Genomic DNA, 19,176 nt, shown 5'->3' with positions numbered 1-19,176 from the left:
TGTTATTTCCTTTATCATTATTATTATTGGTGGTAGCAGCAGTGATTTGTGTCATATCTTAGTTATTAAACTGTTCTTATCTCAACCCGTGGGAGCTGCATTCTTTTGATTCTCCTCCCTGTCCCTCCAGAAGCGGAGGGAAGAAAGGTGTGGGGGGGAAGTAGACTGCGCGGTTCTGATTTACGGCCTGGGCTTAAACCACTACACCTTCCATTCCAACACTCCAGCCGTAGGAGCCATCCCACCATGTTTCTGTGATGCCTACTATATCATACTCCTGCAGTCGTGCACACATCTCTAATTCCTCTTGTTTGTTCCCCATGCTACGGGCGTTTGTATAGAGGCATCTGAGCCGAGCTCCAAATGAAGCCGGCTCATTGGCTGAAGCGGCTGGAATATCTCTGCATCGCTCCGAGCATTTATTGTAGGTGCTGGCAACTGACTGGGTGTGTTGGGATGGAACAATGCCCCCCTCCCCCAACACATCTAGTTTAAAGAAACCTTGACCAGCCTGGCAAGCCTCCTACCAAAACCATTCTTCCTCTTCTTTGTCAGATCAGCCCCACCAGCCCCCATTAGACCTGGCCTACTAACTTGGGTCCCGTGTTCAAGACACCCAAACCCCTGACTATGACACCACTCTTTTAACCATTTAACCTGGCCAATCCTCCTAGCTTTTTTAAGGTTCTCCCCTGTATCCTGGAGAATTGATGAAAAGACAATCTGAGCTCCAGAGCCCCTAACCACCTCTCCCAGGGCTCTGCAGTCCTTCTTTATGTTCTCCAGGCTACTTCTATCAACATCACTAGCACCCACATGGATCACTAGAAGTGGGTAATAGTCAGTGGGACTCACTAGAGCAGGCAGCCTCTCTGCAACATCTCTGATCCGTGCCCCAGGTAGGCAACACACCTCCCTCGAGACCGGGTCAGGCCGGCAGATGAGTGACTCTGTCCCTTTCAAAGTACAGTCCTCTACCACTATGACCCGCCTCATTTTCCTGGCAGCACTAGTAGTGATCTTCTTTACCGGTGCACCAGCCGGTTGTTTCTGGTGCGAGTGCCCTTCCTTCTTAGCCTCCTGGAGGACAGCAAAGTGGTTCTGGGTGGGGACAACAGATTTAGGAGGAAGCCCCTTGCTTTTAATTGTCCTCTTCCTCCTTTTTTTGTTGTTTTTTGTTGTTACTATTTCCCAGCTTCCTGGGTTGACGGCCTCCTCCTCTCCTCCATGAGCTGCAGGGGATGCTTGAGGCCCCTGCACAGTTTGGGCCTGGAGCAAGCAGTCGTGCTTCCTCTCAGCTTCCCTGATATCTTGCAGCCTATTAACAGCATCTCACAGCTCAGCCACCTGCTGCAGGAGGGCCTCCACCAGGGAGCACCGAGTGCAGCCCTGCCCGTTGGGCACCGTTCCCTCAGGATACCGGTGCAGGCACTCTCTACACTCCGAGCTCTGCACCGCAGCCTCCCCTCTCATCGGCTCTGCCTGGGTGCCTACGCTGGCCACCGCCGGGGCAGCCAGAGCAGAGCTCCCAGATCGGGCCTTGGTCATACGGCGAGTGCTCACCATCCCGCTCGCCTGTTCGCCGCACTCCTGGTCGCTCGCGCTCCCAGGGGCAGGTTTTTACCCAGTCAGAGCTGGTGCCGCCCCTCCTGGCTCCCCCCCTGTGAGTCCCTGCTCTCGTCAGCTGAGCTGCCGGCTCCTGGGCTAGGCCTGTCGAGGTCCTGAGGCTCCCTCGGTGGCTCTGGCCGCTCTGAGATGAGGCTCCTGGACGCTGATCTCCTCCCTGCTCCAGTGTTGAAGGCGTCTTCTCTCGAGCTACTCACCTCAGCAATTCTCATTAGCCTAGAATAAGGAGCTTTCTTCCTGAGTTCATTCTCCAGTAAAGTCATTATCCTGTGGCTGTAATATTCAGTCTATTGAATATTACAATCATGTCACAAATTCACCTTTATTATTTCACAACAGGATACAGTGAGAGGGGAAGGTGGGATGAAACCAAAGGAGAATGGTGATACATAAAACCCCCTGATCTTTATTGTCAAGCCCTTTCTTATATTTTGATTTCTGTAGCTGTTGGTAACACTTCCAGCCTTCCTCAGTCTTGGACTTCTTGTCTCCTTGGCTTCCTTGACTCCTCTCTGGTTCCCACACTAAGGCTGTCCTGTTTCCCTTGTTGTCATTTTCTGAAGTTCATCTCTTGCTGTATCTCAAAGGCCCACACTCTGAACTCTTTGTTCCTATGCTTGTAGTCAGTCCTCTGTTACCAAAAGATATGCAGGTCTGTGGATCACATTATACATGTATAACTGATAAAACTTGGAAAAAGCCCTAAACTCATCAGACAGATGCCCTGTTTTTCCTCTGATCCATTCACACTATTCGTCGCTCCCCATCCTCCCTACTCTGGAAAACTCACATGGTCTTACTCATGGCTTCAAAATGATCTTAGTCTTCTCCGAAAGAAATCTATTATTGCAGCTGAAACACACATAAAATAGTCTTGCTTTGGCTGAGCTACAAGTCTCTGAAGCAGCCTGGCAGAGGTCAGTGGGAGTGTCAGAGTCTCGGCAAAGGCACAGACAGCTCACGGCACAGCTCCGGCTGAGTTGTGCCAGAGCAGGGATATATGGCTTGCCAAATAAAGACTTCGGGATTTGGTGTCTCATCCAGTTCTCATTAACATGCCTGGGAGTCCTGTCACTAGCTCAGAGAGAAACTGGGCCAAATTTTACACCCTTTTGAAGTTATTTAAAGTCTTGTTGCCGTCGACATCCATTTGCCATGCTTCTAAATGTCAGGACTTAAAGTTGTTTTCCTTAGATATTATTCAGTAGCTTTCCATGATATATTCCATTTCACACCAAACTAAAATGTGCTATTCTACAAGGATCTATATTCCATAGGAACCATTGTCATATTCCCTTCTAATGGAGTCAAGCATAAAATCCAACAAGCTTTTAAAATTCTATCTGCTAAAAATGAGCTAGCAATATAAAATTCCTCCTACATACTCCCACTCTAATGTTTCTTTAAAATCTATTTATCTTAGTCACGACCTTATGAGCATGAACAGAATGTGGCAAACATTTCTCAGTGTGAGAACATGTCTAAACTTTGGAAAAAGTTGTTATAGCTGAAAAGGTATAATTTCCACATGGCATTCAGGTTATATGCTGTGATAAAAAGATACAGATGCCAGAGAGGATGTTACTTTGTGTTTTACACTTTATTTGAAATTAATTCTCTCTGTTACTTTTGGTGGAGTACTGCAAGTTACTGAGTGCTCTCAGCCCCTGTGGACATCTGTGGAAGCTAAATGTCATCAGTAGTCGCTAGCAGACATTCAGTAACTCACAGGACTAAGCCCTTTCAGCAATAAATAGTTTCCAACCAACAAAACTGCTCAGTTTGGGTAATTTTCTACTAATGTTGAAGCCAAGGGGAGTTTTTCATTATATTCAAGCATAACAGCACAATGCCTTCAGAAAATGGCAATAAATTAGTAAGGAGCACAAAAAGGAGTGTTCTTCAGTGCATTTTGGCATTTCATGAAAAAACTGAGTAACAATGAATAGAAAGGATAAAGAACTATCCAAAACAAATCAGTTGGTTTAACATTGGTGATTCTACTAGAATTGATCGGATTTTTCTAGAACATTCTTTATTTTTCTTGAGGGATGAATACTAAACAATAAACAGGCTTAGATGATCATATTGTCCAAGAAAAAGACTGTCCATAGAAACGTTGGACCATCCCTGTGTATGTTTTGGGATAGATCCAAGAACAATATGTTCTGAAAAAAAGATGATGCACCAGGGAAGTTCACCCCTGGTCAGGCATTCCCTAAACTCTAGAAATGTGTAATCTGAGATACAAAAAATATGTCACAGGCATCTTCAGTATTTATGGATGCCATTTTGTAAGCATGAGATCAGAGGCAATGAACTTGCTCCATGATGTTGTTCCATGTTACCGCATGTGATAAAAATGAATGGACTTTTTTCCACAGTATGTATTACACCATATTCCAACACTGAACCAGGGAATGGCGCCTACTTTGTTCACGTTTCTAGCTCTATTCTGGAAGGTGAGACAAGTTACCATGCTTCAAACTGAGAAACATATTTAAAAATGCATTTCTTTTTAATTTATAATTGTCACTTTGAAGAACATTCCACAGTTGGGTGGCCATATAGAAAGCAACATAATTAACACTCCGTTTGGGGTAGCAATATACTGCAAGGACATTAAAACCTTTTCCATTGACTTATGAGTCAGATAAAGAAATGCAAGTCACACACCTCTCACCCAAAGTCTGCTTCAGCATGACTCTGCTGAGTTCACTCCAAGACATCTGCCCAGAGAAAAGGTGTTGGTTATAGATGAGCTGTGAAAGAGTATCTTGAGAGAGTTTAAAAAGTCTCCTCCTAAAACTACAGATGTCCCTCGAGACAGAAAAACTTGTACTCTAAGCTTTGTTTTTACAGGATAAAACCCTAGAGGTTTACTCAAAAACAACCAAACAAGATCAATTCCTTCTCAATAATAGCCCAAAATTTAAGCTTCCTTCAGCCATCCATCCTGTTGTAAGCATCATCCACATGCCAATGCCTTTTTCAGCAAAAAAAACCCCTTTGTAAGCAAATAAATTTTGGTCCCAGGTGTTAAATCACAGGTCTGTCCAATGCATGTTTCATCCAGTAAGTTTTTTACTTCTTCTCTAAGTATGGCTTTCAATCAGATTTTTTTTTTTTTCTTAATTCCATTCCATGATATTTTGTTTGATTTTTCACAGATTTTGTAGATAGGCTAGATGTGGTGTTGCAAAATCCTATCAAAGTTGAAATCAGTAAGGCCTGGGTAGGGAGTAATACATTTAGGGTTAAAATAGAAATGCTGATGGGTTTTGTTTATGACATAACCTCTGGCACTATGTGACATCATTCTCCTCTTTCTAAGCACGCAAGTCCAGCAGAGAGCTGCCCATAGGGGGTCCACAGGGCACACAGGTATGCATCCTTTTCTGGGATGACCTTCCTTATAGCTCATTCTTCCTCTTCCAGTCCTTTTCTTTCCCAGGCTCTTCCTGGTGTCTCATCTGAATTTAAATTGCTCCAGCTTATGCCTAAGATTTGTCTTGGTCACTATGGATGTGAAAAACAAGCCACCCCTTTCCGCAATTTTGCACTGCTATGTTTTTGAGGGTTGATTCCTCCCTCTGTCCTCTGTAACATAGGCCAACATAACCACAGACGGTTGGTTCATTTCCTTTCTAGACTCCTGGTCAGTTTTATTGGTCTCCTCTGGACTTTCTGCTGCAAATCCACATGTTTTTCTAAAGACATCACCCAACATGGGACTCAGCCCTGCAGCTGCACAAGTGGTTCGGGCTCACTGGGGCTGAATGGAGTAGAAGGATTTTTCATGTCTTAACTTTCTGTTTATACTACCATGGCTTTTGATGGTTTTGCAGGTATTTCCTGTTCTTCAGCTCATGATTCTTAATGGTCCTCCAATGGTTTCATGAAGAACCTATATTTTGCCAGCTGGTTTCTATTCTATGTTTATTTTATGAAGCCTTCTAAGGAATAGTACTTTGCCTTTTACAGTGACAGTCATTCTACTTTTTTAAAGCATCTTTCCCAGCCATCAGGGTAATTTTTAATTTTAGCTTTATCTTCCAAATTATCTGTGGTCAGTGCTAATGTGGTGCCTTTTGAAAACGTAAAAGTATACTTTATTTTCCCCCTTGTAGCTTGATATTGAAAATATTGAAGAGAGCTGGACCAAGGACTGATTCTTGAATAATGTCATCACCTGCAGCTTGTTTCAGTAGTATATCCTGGCTGTTTCTCATCACTATCCTGGGTTCAGCAGCAGCAGTCACTTTTTCTCCTTCTTAGTAGCTGGTGCAGTGCTGTGGTTTTGACTTTCGGCCTGGGAATAATACTGATAAAGCCGATGTTTTGAGTTGCTGGTCAGAATGTTTACCCTGACCAAGGACTTTGTGAGTCTCATGCACTGCCAGGGAGGAGGGGAAGCTGGGAGGAAGCAGGGACAGGACACCTGACCCAAACTAGCCAAAGAGGTATTCCATACCACAGCACGTCATGCCCGGGGATGTAACTGGGAGCTACCCGGAAGGGCACGTGCTCTTTTCTGTCGGGCTCATTTCCGGCGGGCGGTATCGTATTCTCTTCCTTGTTATTTCCTTTATCATTATTACTATTAGTGGTAGCAGTAGTGGTTTGTGTTATACCTGAGTTACTGGACTGTTTTTATCTCAACCCGTGGGAGTTACATTCTTTCGATTCTCCTCCCCGTCCCTCTGGGCGGGGTGGGGGTGGGGAGTAGACTGCGTGGTTCCAATTTACGGCCTGGGCTTAAACCACGACAATCACCCAGACAATATTATCCCCATCTTGGAAGCTGCACCACCCAGACCATTCTTACAGAGTCATGTTAGGAAGAAGTCATATGAAGTGGCATGAAAACCTCCCCAAAATAAAAATATTAGATGTCTTCTGTTTCTCTGCATAAAAAAACTGTTTATCAGGTGTTGTTGGAATGACTGATGTTGCTTATTTTTAGCAAATCTATGCTTGCTCCTGCTCACCTTGTTTTCTCTTGGATGTTAAAATAAGTTTATGTTAATTATTTCAACATTTTCCAGGAGCTAAAAATAACCTGGAAACTCAATAGCTCTGAATTACTTTTTATTTTACCCTACTTCATAGAGATAGGTACTTTATTCTTTCCTGCTCTCTGACATCTCACTTTTCCAGAGCTGGCTGTTAATGATACTACCGATAGCACTGATACTATATATTCAATAGTCCTTGTGAATGAGTGTCACTGATCCCAGGAAGTGTAAAACTTCTGATTTACCTGCAAAAAATATCTGATTCACTTGCAAACTCCTTGAGCTTTGCCTCATGCGAGCTCTTCACAGGGTGAAACCTGATGGAGTTATACCGAGTGAGGAAAACAATGTCCTGCAACAGTCAGCATCGATTTGCTCTAACGATTGACAAATTGGCCTACACAGGAACCCTCTAATACTAACACTATCTGTAGTTTGATTATGATCAATAGATATTGTGATAGGCCTGTGAAAAGTGCTGTTTGATTGCTTTTACATGAAGGCAGTACAAAAAAGTCTCTTAATTCAAAGTATCAAAATATGATCTGAGAAAATGGCAGATAAATTATTAGAATACAGCCTTTGCACTGATAAACTTTTGAACTTTCATTGAACTTGTATATTAAGAAAAGGCAGTTTTTCCAAGAGGAAAATTCATGAGACAACCTACAATTTTTCTTTCACATATTTAAGGAAGATGTTCAATCTGGTAAGGAAATAATAGTAATTTATGTCTTTGATAATTGAGAAGGATTATAGTTCTATACACAGAAAGAAACAGCCATCACCTGCTCTCTGAGTCACAGTTTTTTTAAAGGGGTAGTTACCACCTTAACTGGATGAAACCTCAATATTTTGGGTTAGGAGACCAAGGAAGCTTCCAGCTCCCTGTGAAATCAAAACATCACTATCAGCCTCTTTCTGTCTCACTCCTGCTTTAAGACTCAGCACAAAATTATTAAATCCTCCTATTCCCTCATGCTCTTTTCCTTAAAATGAGACAGTCATTTCCCTTCATGCACACAGAAGCAGGCTCTAGGGACAGCTGTCCTAATAGTTACAAACCTGCCTTCTTCAGGCTGGGCAAATTTGCAATTCTCTGTCCAGCAGCCTGCTCTAAAAAATCTGGTATAAACTAAAGGTTTATATATAATTCATTATACAGGTGAATATTTTACTATGACCCTGCTGTGAAGGAAGACTGAATCCATTAAAAAGCATCATCTGCTGTCAGTCCACAGGGCACAAACTGTAAGTTTTCCTGACAAGGTTTGTTTCATCCTGCCTGAACTAGAACTCAAGAAAATGAGATAAGAAGAGGATACAAGTGAAGGACTGATTTGCAGACAAGCCACCTCATTCAGCCTTTCAGGTTATGGAGGTCATACTTTTTTGACTCTCATGCAGCCAGCCCCATCCCTTAAAATCCTGTAAGCCATGCAGTCTGTGGTTGGGCAGCAATGTTCAGGTGAAGGTGTCATATGAAGGGGGTGTGAGCACGAGCACCTGTTCATCCCATGAAAACCAGCACAGATTCAGGAAAAACAGGCTGCCAGAAGTTCTGCTTTCCCCACTTCCCCTGGGTCCAGCTCACCTGCACAGCTCAATGAGGTTAGATGGGATTGAGGGAATCTGAAGGAAAGTAGTTGCTAACCAAAGCCTTCCAGACTTTCACTAATCTTTCTAGGGAAGGAGATGGTGAGTGATCCCATTAGTGCCAAGGCTGGCCACAAGAAGACCTTCCAATGAAGCACCATGGCTGAGCTCTGCTCCTGAAGCTTTGCTACTCCATTCCCTCTGATCTATTGCTTTCACAAGCTTCAAATTTGAGCCTCGTACCCTGGATGCTCTGGTGCTCTGGAGCAGCTTTCCATACATCTCCCTCTTCTTTCATTAGGAACATAACCTTTTCCTTAAACAGGCTTTGAATCAGGTCTATGTCAACTATTTTTAGGGTGCTGAGGACTGCCCTACTTAAATAAGTCCTCTGCCACAGCCGTTGCACACACTGCTTTCTTCTGTACTTATAGGTGAAAATTTCAGTAGCCATTTTCTTTCTTCTTCTCTATTAACTTGTAGAAGTAAGCATTGTACAAGTTTCTGTGAGGTCAGAGGTATGGGGTGATATTAATTTGGCCAAACACAGATACATGTAGATGGATTAGCTACCCTAAGAAACCTTAGCAGAGAAAGGAGAGAAATCAGCATTGCCAATGCAGGAGCACACATATCCTAAAGCAGATGTGGGGTTGATGGACTGATGACTTCTGAGATGAAACCCATCTCTGACGAAGGTGCTTCCAAGATGATGGTCTACCTGACAGAAAGCCTTGTGCTGGTGTCCCAGAAGGATCTCTCTGAGTACTGATCTGTCTTTTCCAGGGTTTTTTAACTTTAATTTCCAGGATATTATTGTAACTCAATAATCTGCAAGATATAAAATAGCGTGCGGCCAGAAAACCCATCTGTTGCAAGAAGGCAGACTAAGGGGTATTGTACTCCTCCCTCCAGCACTGCAGAAAGGGTTCACAGCTCTGTAACTCCCTGTGAGTGTCTTGAAAGGGCTCATGTTGGTGAGCAAACTCTGCATGGAGAACACCAGGTTTGCAACAGGCAACATCTACCTGAGCAAACACTTTGACACACCAGAACTGGGTGGATGGCTGCAAACCACCTGTAGGGAATGGTCCCTGAACAGTGCTTGGGGTCTGGCCCCTGTCAGCTGCCCTGGGCTAGAGCCATTGTGAGGACTTCATCATGGGTATGGTCCTGTTCCAGTTCCCATGCACGGCTGGTTTTACCCTATCACCTGCAGTAACGTTTTAACTCTTTCTCCAAGCTTCATGCCCAGTTACTGCCAACCGCTGCACCCTGGATCTCCTCAAAAATAGCAGCTTTAACAACTTGATGTCCTCTTAGCTAGTGGTCAGGAGACAAGCTACAAGCTGTACTGAATATTCCCCAACAAATAATTTCCTTACTGTTAGCTCCATGGGTAGGAGACACACTAACAGTACTTTTTCCATTGCTTTTCTGCCCATTTGTTTTGCTTCTACTAGTCTCCTGGCAAGGTTAAAGGTTAAAATCACTCATTCAAACTGAGTCTTGGATACCAACTTCTTAGTTCAGTTATGAGTTTAAATTTGGACATGCCTTTCCTTTGTAGCAAGATTTATCCAAATCACTGCTGTAGGATTGTTTTTCACTGGAAAACACAGAGCAATTGGAACCCAAGTCCTCAGCAAGGCTGCGTGTGTGCCGCCCAAAAGACAATGCAGTGGAAAAATCAAACAAAAAGAGAGAACTCTCACCATTTCATTCAGTCTTTTTGAAATCAAGCTATATAGAATGAAGTTGAAATAAAATGTTCCTTCCTTTTTTCTTAAATTCGAGTTTTGAAGCCAAGTAAAAAAAAAAAAAAAGTATTTGAAATCTCAGCTTTTTTCCCCAGTTGTAGCTCTGTTATGGTGTTCCTGCCTCTTGGACAGTGAAGAATGAGGGTCCTGCTACTTCTTACATGGCAGCTGATGTGCAGAGATATTCAGGAACAGTAGGCTGGCAATATCCTGAGCACAAGTGTGATAACATTTTTATCATATCTGTAAAGAGACTGAAGTGGGAAAAGTCTATTAGGTTTGATTTTCCAATGTAAAATGTTACTGTGAGAGAGCTGTTCACGTATGGCATCTGTCTCACTAAACACCCCTCACCAAAGTCACACCGCTCCTACTCCCCTCATTTTACATGAGAATCTATTTCTCCTCTCTCCCCCTTCCACCAGTCTTTGCCCTGAGGAAGTCAGGATTAAGACATTTATTTTCATGTCTTCTTTGAAATATCCCAAACCCCCAGACCTGAAAGCCTTTCTCCTTTGACAATATTGGATATTCTAATTGCAATATGTACTTTGCTTGTAAATTTTAGTGATTAGGTTAAAATTAGTTGCTCCTGGAGGCTGAACAGCAGTGCCGTCTGAAACAAAAACAAGTTGTTTGAAGCGAATAGATAGCACATGGGAAAGCATTGTTGAATTACATACCTAAGTCATTGTGTATACTAGCAAACTTGTGTACAGAAGTTTCAAGACAAAAGTATATTAGAGAAAATGATAATAATGGGGTAAAACCAGCATGTGAGACTGCGACAGCAACTTTTTTTGATTTTTTTATCAGATTGTGTGGAAAATAAATTAAGATAAAAAAATAGAGAGCTGAAACCATTTGGCTCTCACTCAAACTATATAGTCATGGAGTTTCATATCACAGCAGAGACTGTTATTGATAGTTTCATTTTGTAACAAAAAGTTGTTGAATTTCTAGCTCTTAGAAACCAGCAGAGACATGAAAGTAAAGAAGATGCTTAAATAAAAAAGAATTTCTTATTTTTCCCCTAGAAAACAGTTGTAGTTCATTTTGCACATGTGTAAGGCAAAAAAGTACAGTAGTTTTGGTGCTACCTTAGATGAGACCAGTGCTTCCTGGAGTTGCAGAATGCTAAGGCACCAACAACTCACTTGGCTTCCTTATATAACTCCAAATGAAATCGGATGAATCAGGCACCAAGCTAGAAGGCTTTTTTCTCTTCTCAGCTCTGTTCATAGTTGGCACTTTCTGCTCACAGCTTTTGACAAGTTCTTTACATCAGTTTCATCCAAAGGGAAGGGTGGCTGGGATCAATGTCCTGGTGTCCTAAACACAGGGGCTAAGGGTTATGTGTTTATTTTTAAAGTTTTGTTAAACCTGTGGCATCCAAGAAGCAGAATATTGATATACATTAGATTGTTCATTCAGAAGGTTGAGCATAGATTTATACAAATAGCTTACATTTGCTGATGTGGAATTGCATACCTCCGTCTTCCTACCTGCAAAACAGGGATAATATAAGGAGTAATGGCTGCTGTATAGCATGCATTGCAGAAGCAAATACCCTACCTAATCCTTTTACAGGGCTACAAACAAGCTATACAATATTGCTGTCTGGAATAACTAGACTTGCTGGCCTGGGAGTTTTTCCCATCCCTGCATTCTTTAACCAATGAGAGCAGTGATGAAGCTCACCAGAAAACCCCCACACTCCCACGTCTTCTGGTTGGAATAAGTCCTCATCTTCACACAACAGAACATATCAAGATGGACACACATATGGAACCCAGATGAATGAGTCCCATTTCACATGCTCTGCTGAAGCATATGAAGGACATGGTACTACAACACACAAGATAGAGCAAAATTCTCCAGAATTTAGGAAAGAAAAAGATCTCCATGGACTGATTCATCCTGCAGTTGAGAAATCCAGTTACAGCAAGGTTTTCTGAAAAACCTCATTTACCTGCCATATGATTTGCTTTTGCAGGCACATGAAGACATATATTTAGCTTAGCTTTTGTAGAATTTGCCTGTCCAATTCCCTTTTTCCACTCTGTGCTAATGCAACATGTGCAAAGGGCTGTAATTTTTCCCAGGTTTAGCCAAAATTACAGGCAAGGGGATTGGAACGAGGTGGTCTTTTAGGTTCCTTCCAACCCAAACTGTTCTGTGATTCTATGAAAGGAGGCATGGTGTTCTCTGGAAGCCAGTCTGTAGAAAGTGAAGTACCTAGTATGAAAGATAAATTGGGAATATTCCAACAAAAAATAATCTCATCAGGATCCAGGAGGGACCCCGTGATCTGCTGATTTGTGCAGTCTCTAACTGTTTGCTAGGTTCTTGTACAAGGTCCTGCTCTGGTAAACTTTTCCTTATTTATAGGAGTGAAATAGCTCCAGCACGAGAAACTGAGATAACAGTATTTCTGAAGCAGCATCAGAGATCTGGGAAAGTGTTACAAAAATAGTAATTGTGAGCAGGTAAATAGCACAAATGACACTAGCAAGAAAGGGAGAAAAATACTCACCTTTGATAAGTACAAGGAAAAGTTAAATGTCTTCAAATCGTTTGGCGTGATGAACACCAGCTTAAGGTGCTCAGGAGATGGGTTGAGTCATTGGTGTTATCCCTGGGGCTCCTGAGAGATATGTGAGGAAACAAAAGCCCAAAATAATGCGATTGTTGAATAAGGGGGAAAGGGGAGGAGAGACAGGTCTGCTTGATTTCAGCACCTGTGGAAAACACTGGAAATCCAGGTTTATAGAGGAGGTGGGGAGTGATTCAAGCTGGTTTGATCTAGCATTGAAGAAGTCTTTGAATGTTCTCACAAAGACCAGAAAAGACATTGACAGAAGAAAGCTAAATGTGTCCCCAACTTCTACATCAAGGAAAGATGCTGGTAATTCTGGTGTGACTTGGTTCATGGCTGCCTGGATTTGTTTCCATTCCGTCTGTGCTCTTCTCTGAGTACATACAGGTAAGCCACTACACTGGAGGACAGGCTGGTGAGAAAATCCTCCAGAAAGCTGCCTGAGTGCACTGCCAACATATCTGACTCCTGGCTTTGAGACCATGCATGGGCTAACAGAGCTGCACCACATGGCATACATGTTCAATTAAAACAGCTCATATTTTGAGAATTAAATATTTAAAACAAGTAACTCAAGAATAAGTTGTACCTCATGAATTATTCACAATAATTTGGTGTTTTGAAAAGCGAATATTCTAAAAACTGTGACTTGTTTGCAGACAATTTATAATCGGTAAGAGATGAAAATCATCAATACATTATTCATTACAAACTATTTGTTCATTCCTAGTATCAGGTTATCTATGCTGTTCACTCACACTTAGAGCTCCTCTCTTAAGGTCGACCTGGAGGCTGTTTTAGGCAGCTCTCTGCACCTGTCACTCACCTGAGGTCCCAGTCAGAGGCAGGTCCCTGGTATCATCCCTGAACAGATTCCTCACACCCTTCTCCGCTGCATGGAGGATGTTGGGGCACTGGCTGCACCCCCTGCAGATGTGCTTTCCCCAGGTTGACTGGGATTTGGAGAAGGGCCATGGCATGGTGCAACTTGAGGAGGAGGGAACATGAGAGTGACTTCCTTCCTCACCCTCCCCATCTCTACAGACAGAAAGTAGCCCACCCCACATCTAGGCCAGGAGATGAAATGGGTGACTCTGTTTTCAGGCAGCTGGCAGGGTCAGGCTACCCTTAAGCTGGTATTTGACTAATGATGCTACAGGCTGGACCAGTGGGGCCCCATCTCTGCTTGCAGCAGTGGAGGAGGTAATCAGCAGGGAATGAAAGGATCTGTTCCTTCCGCTTCTTGGCTATTATCCATGATTACTACACACGCAAACTGCTGGGTTTTTTAAAGAACTTTAGGTTGGAAAGACATGTTTTTTTTCTTCATTCATTTTCAGTGACAAAGTGAAAAAAGAGAACTGCAGAAGGGAGAGAGATACTGGAGAGATGAAATCTGATTCAAGTTCCCCCTTTCACTTTTAACACAAGTTTTTGCAAGGCGTTTTGAAATGGATGATAGGAAGATTTTGGAAACACAAAAGCATTTAATTTACCCAATCTTTATCTGATCTCATCCCTATAAAAAGTTGTGCTATTGTGACTATGTTGCATAAAGCATTAGCAGTCAGCCACTTAGGGGTTGTGTCCCACCTCCCCATGACCACAGTGTGACCATCAAACATCTCTGCTCTCATTGTCCACATTTCTCAGCTCAGAAATTAAAAAGTATGAAAGTGGCTGACCTACAATTACACACCAGTATTAAAACAACTTGATCCTGGCTTAAGCCACAGCCCTGAGGTATTATTTTTTATCCTGCATATCTGGAGGTATGCAAGGTGGGAGAGCAGCCCACTTGTCTCTTCTCAGGCTGCGTTTTCAGCTCTTCTTCTGCGAGAGGAAGGGAGCGGGCTGCTCTCCCACCTTCGCCTTCTGAAAGCTTTCATGCACTTCTAATGCCCAACTCCAAAGCACAACTCCAGTCCTAGGGATGCTTTTTCAGATTGTCTCAGTCATGCATTTCTTTGTAAGGAATAGGTGTTAGATGCAGAGATGCTCTCAGCAACAACTTAGAATAGTGAGGTGGGTGTGTGATACATGTGACATAATGATAAGCTGGTAGCTGCCAGCAAATTAATTAAAATAGCCTGATAAATACACCCATGTTGAGAAGTTTGTGAGTGCTTTAACCCCAAAGACCAATAGTAAAGAAAGGTACTCATTCAGAAATAATGAAGCAGTAGCTGTTCACCTTCTGAATTAATATTCTCCATCAGAAGCTACACAGAGGCTGCTTTTCTGTTCTTTGGCACAAGCATATGTGTCAAAAAAATGTGGTTGGTGACAAGTAGCGTTTGTCCTCGATACAGGATTTGAACATGAATAGATTCAGAAAGAAATGTGAGACAGGATGTATTCAGAAGATGACGACTGAATTTTTAGGTCTGAATGTAAAAAAATACTTTATACAGAAAAAAAAGGCAGTTCTCTTACATTTGGCAGTTATGCACACATTTCTTTCCATAATAATACTTTCTAGAAAGATAACGAGACATATTTAAGAGCTGTATCTGTCTTTCCCAAGGCTCTGCCTGTTTTCTGTTTCCCTTAGATTCCAAGAAGCAAGGAACACCTTTGTCTGCTCAGCCTTCATCATCAAATAAATAGTATGAGGACAGTACCAATAATGCACAAAAAGAGCTTTAGTCTTAATGGGTTTCAAAATGAAATTAAACCATTCATGTAAAAAACCAAAATATTAGCTGTCTTCAAAATCAAAAACATACCCAGCAGGTCTGCAAATTGTGAATATTTCCAGACTTCCAGGCTTTAAATGTAGGTCTTTGTCTAGCATCTATGAGCGTTGAGGACCTGATACAGGCACTCAGCTGTCAACTGCAGCAGCTGACAATGTTATGAGTTGATCAGACTTTTGCTGTCACTCTCTACTGAGCAACGCACCTTGCATAGCAGTGCTGGCACAAAGAGAAGTGACTTCATGCACTTCTTTCAGCAGGTTAGGCAAACACACAAGTACGTGTCCTGAAGCAGCCAAGGTAGGAGGATGCTCTTTCTTATTCTCTGCTACTGAGAAGCTAACTTCCAGCAAGAAAGTGAAAAAAATAACTGTGGTAGTAACTTCCTAGACCTCTGCAACAATATTTTCCTGAGCTTGTCTTTCAGAGTCTTAATGTTGTAGATTAATTTCCTAGGTGCCTTTGTTAGAGGATAATGAACCATTATTTATGTCAAGATTATGTGATTTCAAAAGTCAAAAAGATCACCAGAAAGCTGAAAAGGTTATATTTTATTTGCACAATTGGTACAATAAAATAGTAAAATTATCATTTATTTGCCATTTTGATGACAGTATTTTTTGAATGTGGCATGGTATAATGATGACTATATATTTCATGTTATCTGCCATGTAACGCAGAAAGGCAGTCTATTCTGAGGTGGATTGGAGCTGGCATTACGCAAGAGCATTTTAAATAGAAATATTTCATAGAATCATAGAATAGGGTTGGAAAGGACCTTAAGATCATCAAGTTCCTATCCCCCTGCCATGGGCAGGGACATCCCACACTAAACCATGTCACCCAAGGCTCTGGTCCAACCTGGCCTTGAACACCGCCAAGGATGGAGCATTCACAACCTCCCTGGGCAACCCATTCCAGTGCCTCACCACCCTCACAGTAAAGGATTTCCTCCTTATATCCAATCTAAACTTCCCTTGTTTAAGTTTTAACCCGTTACCCCTTGTCCTATCACTACAGTCCCTATTTAAATTTGCCTAATGTTATCTAATTATAACAACTTCTCACATCTCTTTTTGTGTTAGTAGTGTAGACATTTAAACAAGAGAAAAGGAATGTAAGAATGTAAGATGAAGATGAACAGGTCTTACCTTATTGAGCACCCAATGCAGTGCTTCCTGATACGCAGTGACATCAGGAGTCATTATTATGCTAGTAATTTATTTATTTATTTATACAGAGGCTCCCAGATGTAGATTAAGAAGTAAATGCAACAACTAATGGTACAGCTCACTTATTTTTGGACACGATAGCTGGCAAATATCTTGCCAAATAACCACTAAACCTACTAGAGCTAATACTATGTCAGACTTGGGTTTGGCGTGTACTCAGAAAAGTATAGAAAAATTGATCACAGAAGATAAACTCGGATTGACTGAACATGAGAATATTTAATTTAAATAAAATGGATGGTTAAGCAAAAATAGGTCTAGAACATTATTTAAAAATGAAAACTTCAAAATAAAATAAATTAGCTGTTAATAAAGTATGAACTGCTGAAGGTATTGAAGCTGTGGAATCCAGGAATACTCTTAAATAAAAGATGCAAAACTATTGGAACTGAGAAAAGAGGGGAAAAGTCCTTGACAGACTTTAGAAAAGACTGGATAATCTGCTGTTTTCCAAAAGCTATTAGATGTGTGCAAAGAAAAGACAAAGTGGAAAAAACTACTATGAAAAGTACATCTTAGAGCTCGAAATTCAGGTTTAACCACACCTTAAGGAGAAAATTTGGAACAAATTAAGAAAAACGAATTAGTCATATAAATAGCAATGAAAACAGGGTAGGATAGTGGGCTTGCTTTGCAGTTAGAGAAGGAAGAGACCAGGGAAGTGTGACTTCAAATTTAAATAGTTTGCTGTAGTTTCAATAGAAAGAAAATTATGAGCAGGGAGGTAAGAACAGGATGACTAATGGAAATGAAGTTTTGGGAACAGAGCTCATCACAGCTGAGATTTAATTGAAATTTAAATCACTTAATGTATTCAATTCAAGAAGGGGAGTAGAGGGCAGTTATTCACCACCAAGGGCAGTAAGACCTGGTACATGAAATTGCAGGTATGGAAGCAAGGACTTTTGTATAAATCTTTACAGTTAAAGTAAAGCTGCATGGCTGCAGACTAGCATACATAGACTCTGTATCTGGAGATAGAAGAGAAAGGACTTAAAAAGACTGTTAGACTGACTTCCATATTATGAAAGGCTTTAGACTGAAACTTTGCAAAGGTGAATCGCAACAGAGAAACTTCTAGTCCTGTTTTACTAAAATACTAGATTTTTCTAAAAAGAAGGTTAAGTCTAAACTGTATTTCAGTAAAATGTATTATTTACCTATTATTTAATATTGTGCCATATGAGAAACTATTAGTTAGAATGGTGAAAATAAGAGTGATTATAATTTTAAGATATGCATTAAACTATCCAGAAGAGAGATAAAACAACATATAGCCATGAAAGAAAACTACAGGCACAAAGATTTGCCAACGCAGCCTCTTATCAATACATTTCAGAGCAGATATTACTTCATTCTTTTACCGTGGCACAGAAAACAGGACTGTGGAATGAATGGCAATTAGAGTACCATATTGGAAATACTCTGGAAGTGAAATTGAGACTAAAAAACAGGATTAAATTTAGCTGTCCGAATGCAGGATCAGGAACTTGGAAGGTATACAAATTTCTGCTAAAACCAGGGTGACAATCAGCTGAAATGGTATAACAGGATAAAGTTTAGATACCATGATCTCTATGAGCATGATAATATGCTGCTACTACTACTGTGTGGCCCCACAGGAAAATCAAATATTGACCAAGGATGTATAAGGAGCAGTGATGCCATGAGAGGAAGCCTTGGGGAGACACATCCACACACAGTTCTAGCTGCTGTGTTTCAAGGAACATGAGTTAAACCAGAAACAGATATAAGGAAAGACAACTGGCCAAGCTAGGGGACTGGAAACCATTTGGGGAGCGGAGGCAAATACTGCTTATCTAGTTTAGCAAATAAAGGCTAAAATGGACAAGAAGTACTTAGAAGTACGTAGAAGTACTGGAGAAGGAGAGGTGTTATTTAAGCTAAATGATGTGTTAGAAGGAGAGCAAAGGACATCAAATGACCATAAATACTCACAGGCTGAAAATCAGAAGGCTTCCAGCCATCTGAGAAATGATCTACAACGAACTTCTTGTAGAAATACTGGGAGCAAGAAATCTAACTGGCTTTAGAATGGATCAGGATAAAGTCATGAAAGAAGCTGCCTAAATTATCAGTCTTAGGTTGTCCCACACTGCTTTCTATCTTCTATCGTGATGGAGATGGAGATGCAGAGAGCAGAGCAAGGTCCTGCCAGATGCCCGTGCTATTAACTCCCCATGAACTGATACCTGCAATTTGGCAGAGTGCAACTTCTAACCGACAGAGTACATGCTGATAGAAGGAATTTCCATTTTCCATTTAGAATTAATTTCTTTGTGGTGTTACAGAGCATATTACAGAGGCTGATTAAGAGTCAGTAATATTTTTTTTCTAATTTATACCTTCCCAGAGACCTTGATGATCCTTTGTGATTGTGTTTACACATACATGCATGCAAACACACAAACCCTATAATTTTCTGCTCTGGAAAAACTAAACTGCTTCAACTAAATCACAGTTTGGTGTGGATGCAAACTTTACAGCAGTTCATGCTGGTCTCTTGATGCTTTCCTATTTAAAGCCTAGGGCATCCTGACCTGGCCCTCAACTCTAAGGTATCCACTTTTGGTCAGCCAGCATGGCTCCCCCATTGCTGTGCTGCAGCTCGGCTGTACAGCCATG

Source organism: Psittacula echo (assembly GCF_963264785.1).
Source record: "Psittacula echo genome assembly, chromosome: Z".
NCBI lineage: Eukaryota > Metazoa > Chordata > Aves > Psittaciformes > Psittacidae > Psittacula > Psittacula echo.
The sequence above is the reverse complement of the archived record's forward strand: the minus strand, read 5'-3'. Positions refer to the sequence as shown.